The sequence below is a fragment of the Gigantopelta aegis genome, chromosome 3 (assembly GCF_016097555.1).
Source record: "Gigantopelta aegis isolate Gae_Host chromosome 3, Gae_host_genome, whole genome shotgun sequence".
NCBI lineage: Eukaryota > Metazoa > Mollusca > Gastropoda > Neomphalida > Peltospiridae > Gigantopelta > Gigantopelta aegis.
In genome coordinates, this window is record NC_054701.1 from 66,410,357 (window position 1) to 66,417,849 (window position 7,493).

At 37.2% G+C, this 7,493-nt stretch overlaps 1 protein-coding gene across 1 annotated transcript in view; it reads left to right on the top strand.

Annotated features, from left to right (window-relative positions):
• Positions 1–716, top strand: part of LOC121368532 (sodium-dependent dopamine transporter-like) — a 64,208-nt gene extending 63,492 nt beyond the window's left edge. The window contains exon 15 of the mRNA XM_041493269.1: positions 1–716. This exon is cut by the window's left edge and continues 1,842 nt beyond it. The gene's annotated coding sequence lies outside the window, so the exon portion shown is untranslated.
• The last annotated feature ends 6,777 nt before the right edge of the window (positions 717–7,493 follow it).

Below are 7,493 nucleotides of genomic sequence, written 5' to 3' on the forward strand. Positions count from 1 at the left end.
GATGTACATTTCTGTATCAATTATGTGATTATATTATGTAATATTTAAAACATCCATTGGATTCTGTCCTATATGGAGATTTGATTCGCAATGCAATAATGGTTTTATAGTTTCCATCCCATATTTTGATGTATTTCAGACTTTTGGGGTATGACGTTAGTCTTGTACAAAAATCACTATTTGAAATACGATTTTGGTGTTGTTAAATGGGTATGACGACTTGCATGTTTAAATATTAATCGATGTTGTACTATAATTACTTGTAAAATAAAAATGGCCACCGAATGTACATAACTAATTTAAAAAAAGGTATAACAAAAGGGTGACGTCGCAATTAATGGCCGAATTTACCCCACAAATTTCAACCACAATACGTTTCCAACTAACAATTAATTCTGAAGACCTTTCTTTTGGTGATGACTTCTGTTGTCTTTGATTGTAGCTAAAAGTAACATAAACATCCGTTACCTTGTAATAACAATGTGATCATAATCATGTCCCTAAAGTAATTACTTTTAATGTTGATTAAAACTTAGCAATACCATGTACTGCGGCATAAAGTATCTCCGATTTTGTTATTGTTAATATGGATACTAGTACAGTGTATTATGATTTTCATCTAAAATATGTAACATGAATTTTTTTTAATTTCTCTCTCTCTCTCTCTCTCTCTCTCTCTCTCTCTCTCTCTCTCTCTCTCTCTCTCTCTCTCTCTCTCTCTCTCTCTCTCTCTCTCTCTCTCTCTCTCTCTCTCTCTCTCTCTCTCTCTCTCTCTCTCTCTCTCTCTCTCTCTCTCTCTCTCTCTCTCTCTCTCTCTCTCTCTCTCCTCTCTCTCTCTCTCTCTCTCTATATCTCTCTCTCTCTCTCTCTCTCTCTCTCCTCTCTCTCTCTCTCTCTCTCTCTCTCTCTCTCTCTCTCTCTCTCTCTCTCTCTCTCTCTCTCTCTCGTGTGTTATGCTGTTTGCGTATCTGTGTTAGATACTGATTAGTAAACGTCCCTGTGTTAGTTACCTGCAACACTAGTACTATTCTATTAAGCGTCACTACTTAGTGAAATATGTGATACGGTTCTGTAACTTAGTCCATAGTGTGATTATGTGTGTACACTATGAGTCTTAGCTACGTTGACTGTTGTCAGTATTCGAATATTCATGTATTAATGGTACTGCGTGTTTCATGTGGAACACTGATACAGCAAGTATGTGATAGCATGTCGTGATGTCATTAATATGGGTATTATGACGTCACTGAATACAAAATGTGATGGATGTTATACATTTTGTGCACATTATATATTATATCTGTTGAACTAGTTCAAAGTATCGACTGGGGGTGTTTGTTGAATTTGTATATGGTTTTTTGTCCAGTTACTAAATGTATTATAGGAATCCATAACTACATTATGAACTATTCAGTGGTGTGGTTTTTGAACGAGGTCGACATGTTTAGCGTAGGCCTATGTACAAAGGTCAAATACATTTGGCATGATATAATTCATATACATGTTTAGCGTATTTTAGCATGGCTTCACAGAATGTAATCAACATATGCATAGCTATGAGTCAATAAGAAGACTGGAAATTATCACGTGACTTATACTTGAAATAATATTATACGTTTGACCTATCAGTCATCTCATCTTACCAATAGCAGAGTGGGATATGCAGATTATAATTTCGAGTTCTGTCGAAAGCTTTTCCACGAAACATCTTAAATGTCATTTAGATGCAAAATAAAATTATAGACATCAAGATAATTATGACATGTTATATATCTGTTTTACACGTAGAAGTTGATTAGTAAATATGTGTTGTTGTTTTTCATATACTTGATTGCTTTCGTCGATATATGCATTTTTTACGTTATGTAAAATGTTTATGAAAACAGAATTCTCTAGTGGGTTCTGTTCTGTTTTTGTTTTTGTTTATTGCACATAATTACTTGTTAATGAAGATATAGGAACGGCGGATCCAAATCGGTACATTGACCTTCCACTGAACAACATAAGACAAATTAACCAAATAATATTTTGGCTACAAATGAAAATCCTACAACATTGGCGCATCCAGGAAATATTTTTTGAAGAGACTAAGAGAAAAGAGGACATTGACCAACTAATGAAATTTTAAAAAAGAAAAAAAAGGGGGGGGGGGCACTTTGAGGGTAACGGATCCTCTGCGCCCCAGCCCTGGATTCGCCTCTGTACCAATTGTGTTTTTCACAGAATTAAGCCTAGTTTCCATAAACTCTGTAACGGAGGTAGATCATCGCAGACTGTCTGCAATAGATCAGGACTGGTGCTTATAAAACCTTTAGAGTCTAGATGCGAGACTCTAATAGAGTCTGAGACGTGAACGTCATGGCAACGCCATGCAAATTGTATGCGTGTGACGTCATTAGAGATTGAGTCTGAACTCTAAAAGTTTTATAGGCATGGGCCCTGGGCCCGTGCTTATAAAGACTCAATTTGTAATGACGTCACACGCATACAGTTCGTATGGTGTTAGACTATTCGAATCTTGAGTCTAGACACTAAACAACACCTGGACTGGTGCTTATAAAACTTTTAGAGTCTAGACTCGAGACTAATAGAATCTGAGACAGTAATGTCATGACAACGCCATACAAATTGTATGTGTGTGACGTCATTAAAGATTGTGTATGGACTCTAAAAGTTTTATAAGCACGGGCCCATGCCTGGAGAGTTGTACAAGTTTCAGCCTTCCCGACGTAGACCTATACAGGCCGCCTGTAATTGTGTTTCCATAACAAACAAAAAACACATCTATTTGGTCTGAGTCAGTCTGTATTGGCCGGCGATATATCACATATTTTATGGAAGTCAGGTTTTAATTGGAGGGAAAATGCCTCTGTCCCCATATATCCATGATTCGCCGGTCCTGGAATACTCACACGCTAGCCTGTTGTTATCAAATCGGATTGTCCAAAGACGTTCTTAAGTGTTTTTTTCTCCATTAATTTATTAACTAATAGTTTTAAAAGAAAACTCTCTGCAATAGATAATACATCGTGTTACTTATGGAACAACAACTGTGACAACATTAGCGCTGGCTTACAAAATTGAAATATTTAAAATATAAATTACCTTGAGAAATTACATATATAATGTAATTAATTTCCTTTACTATATTTTGAAATTAAACAAAGATTATATAGATACGACTGGACTGCATATTAGATTGAACGGGTGAAGAGAATAAAACTAGTTAAGAGATCCTAAAGAGTCTTTGCACGCACACACATAAAATCTACAACAAAAATGACGTCAAATATTCAATGACAAAAACAAATATTGTGTATTCAACATTATTCAGAGTAGAGTTAGCTTATCTGAATCGTTTTCATACCATCTCATCTTATGAAGAACTTTCCTTTAAATGTAATGCAAACTAATGTTGATTTAAAATTTGAATATTTAGGTGGTTGTTTATATAAATGGTATGTAAATTTATATGTGAATTTTTCTGTACAACCAAACTGTACTAGGGTGTTAAAATGGTTATAATATTCATTATAGCCTAAAATGACCCCTGATATCTCCATTTAGTTACGTTTTTAGGCCCATGTTTTGTATTAGCTAGATGACGTCATATCTAAGCATATAAGCTAATCCAGAATGTTTATTATAAGTCCAAAATTAACCCTAACTCTCATCCTAACCTTAACCCTATTTTGTAATTAAGCAAATAACTGAGACTCACTATTTCGGCTGCAATAAAATTAAATTGCAGCCGGAATATGTTATACTTGGAAGGAGTCTTCCCTTACAATAATATTTTAAAATGTGTAACAGAATATTCACAATTAAACGTAAATTAATAGAATATATCACAGTTGTGAGTTGTGGATAAAGTAATTCCAGCCCAAGCTATAAAATGTTGGGGGTTTTGTGAGGGCCGAGGTTTATCTAGCTCCTTGCAAAAGATGGCTAATCCAGACCAGTGTGCTAGAAAATTTAATACAAGAGAAAATAACATCAAAATCTCATCGTTTTGTTCTTAGCTCAGTTGTGACACAAATTAAGATTACACCTTTAGGCTGTATCATTGTCGTATTATATCCATTATCAGTAATAATGTTAACAAGTTGGCTAGCGTTGTGAAATCCGTGTGGTATTTCCTAGGTCCTGTGTACCTAATGTCGTTTACTATCTAGTCATGGTGTACTCACCGTAGTCAATGTGATCATTACTTAGTACTAGTTGAACAATAATCTTGAATGATCAAGGTGTAATATTTCTTAATATAGTATTCAGAAATAAAACGTTCAACATGTATCTCGGGTTTCCTTATTCATTGACTTCGTGTTTTTGTTGTTGTTGTTTTTTGTGGGGTTTTGTGGGGGTTTTGTTGTTGGGTTTTTGTTTGTTTTTGGGTGTGTTTTTTTTTTGTGTTTTTTTTTGGGGGGGGGGGGTTGGGGGGGGGGGGGGTTATATTGTTCTACGTTCATGTAGCTGTTTTTCGCTAAATTATGTTGAGTGGTTCCCGAAGTGATTATTTGATTTAATGTGTAGCGTAAAAACCAGTCTATCTCGAAAGCGTTACCGACAACCGGCTGGCTGAACTTATCTCTGAGCAGGCGCGTGTGCATTTGGGAGGGGGGTTCAAGGGTGGATCCCCCGCTTAAGCGAATTTCCCTTTTTCTAAATGTATTTTTAGGGACAAGATGTTTCGATCCCTCCAAGAAACTTCGCTCGTCACAGCCTAGACCCCCTCTTGCATAAATGGTGTAAGCATATAATGACGAATTCGGTGGACGGATGAAGACCATGACTGCTTGTGGAACTTAATTCTGAATTACTAATAATGAAAAAAAAAAGGTTTTGTTTAATGACACCACTAGAGCACAATGATTTATTAATCATCGGCTATTTGATGTCAAACGTTTGGTTATTTTGACGTATAGTTTAAGTGAGGAAACCCGCTACGTTTTTCCATCAGTAGCAAGGGATCTTTTATATGAACAATCCCACAGACAGGATAGCACATACCACGGTCTTTGATATAACAGTCATGGTGCACTGGCTAGAACTACTAATGGAAAGGAAAGAAACATTTGTCCAACGACATTTTTGCATATTTAAAACTAATACTGGTGTCAAATATGGTAGAGAGGGTTAAAAAAAAGAAGTTTGTTTAACGACACCACTGGAGCACATTGATCAACTAATCATCGGCTATTGGATGTCACACATTTGGTAATTCTGACACGTAGTCATCTGAGGAAACCCACTATATTTTTCTTAATGCAGCAAGGGATCTTTTATATGGATTTTTCCACAGACAGGAAAGCACATACCACGGCCTTTGTCCACTTGTGGTGTACTGGGTGGAACGAGAAAAAACCCAATCAGTTCAATAGATCAGCCGAGGTGGTTGGATCCTGTGACGCAAGCACCTCAAGCGAGCACTCAACCGACTGAGCTAAATCCCACCCCAGTTAAAAAGAGACAAAGGGTGGGTGGACGCTGCCACCACATAGGCTAATTCTGTTATATGCATTTTCCTATGCACAATACAGCACATACCACAGTGTTTGATGTATCAGTCGTAGAACACTGGTTTGAATCTGGAAGGCCATAAACTACTTAGATTAGGAGAAGACCGAGAGAATGCTGCCTTGTTAAGCTTTAGAATCGAACGTCCTGTCCACTTGGGGGGCGGGACGTATCCCAGTGGTAAAGAGCTCTGGGATCGATCCCCGTCGGTAGGCCCATTAGGCTACGACTGGTATATCAAAGGCCGTGGTACGTGCTATCCTGTCTGTGGGATGGTGCATATAAAAGATCCCTTGCTACTAATAGAAAAATGTAGCGGGCTTCCTCTCTACTTCTGTGTCAAAATGGCCATATGTTCGACATCCAATAGCCGATGATTAATAAATCAATGTGCTCTAGTGGTGTTGTTAAACAAAACAAACTGTGACGGAACATGCTCTTATTTCTTTTCGCCTGTGGTGATATTAATTGTTTTAGAGGGCCGTGTGCAGTCTCAATATGCACTTAAGACCAGGTGGGCACTTTGTTACGTAATACCTCTGCGCGACAGTGGTCGAGCTGTACCGTCTAATACACACCCGGACCAGGTGCGGAGGCCATGTGGCCAGTAGTTACGTAATACCTCCGCGAGTGCGGTTTTTACGACCGTGATTTTGGCGACTAGGCGTCAGCAAGTCTGGCCATCTAAGGAAAATTGTCGTCTTGGTCGCTGTGGAAATATCACTTGTAGGTATTCGGTGCCGCGATGTACCCCCAGGCGATATTCGGTTTTGTAATAAATAGCTAGGGTTTTAGAGATATCAGGGAGAAACATATTGGAAGGCTTCCAGGGAACGCGTCCGTTTGGACTTGGTAATTATATATTTTCTGCTCTGTTGTATAACCTTGATGTGATTGATGTGACTTTAAATATTTTAATACTGTATTATACCAATATTATTTAGACAGTGTTTCCGGTAAACTGACGAAGTAAATTGTAGGCTTCACTGTTCTAATTATCAAACCTTAGCCAGTCATCCTAGAGGACCTAAGTAAACTGTAAGTTATTGTCTTTATGGTGATATGTACTAGTATTAATTCTGTATTACAAGGTTACTGAATGAGTAGTTAAGGGTTAATTAAAAAATTAACCAGTTAGAAATAGAGTTGTAATTCCTTTATTAATTAAGTTCCCCTGGAAGCGTTTCTCAATTATCACACGTGTGGGTGTTGTGTCACGGTGAAGTGATTAGAATATTGTGTAAACTAGACACCTAGATTAACTAATTAAGTGATCTGTTCTGGGTTGTTATTATTTGTTGTTGTTAATTAACTACTGCGGCAGTACATTTGTCAGCTAGGTTAATACAGATTCCAAAGTGTATTATGTTTTTGTTGTGTTTTCTAGTGAACTAAACGTGCTATATTATACATACTTTATATAAGATCGTATCTCTGATCATACCTAGAGACGAGCCACGCGGGTATAACTGCCCGTTACAGAGAGATCTAACAGATATACAGTTAGGAAAGATATTTGCATAATCGTGTTTCATTCAGTTACGGGTATTGTAGGATCCCCGTGACAGAAGTGAAAACTGGGGCGCTCGTCCCGGATCTGAAACGGGACATGCATATTTAAAAAAGTATTGTTTGTAAATGGGGCTTTATAAATTATTTTTACAAATTAACTAGAAGTAGCAACGTTGATCACTAGAAAATTAATTAATAATAAGTGCGTCATATCTAAACATGGATAAGAATTTGCTGGATAGGCATACGCTCAGTGTAGTGGAGATTAAGCGAGCACGTAAGGCCGAGTTAGTTGAAATCGCAAGTGAGCGGGAAATTGATTTAACATCAGCTAAAACCTTAGGTGATATAAAGACAATTATTATCCAGGACGTTTTTGGTGATAGGCCTGTTATGCAAGACAGTGAGATTGTTCCAGAGATAGAGATAAATGAGTTAAGTGTGGAACAATAATTAGCTTTTAA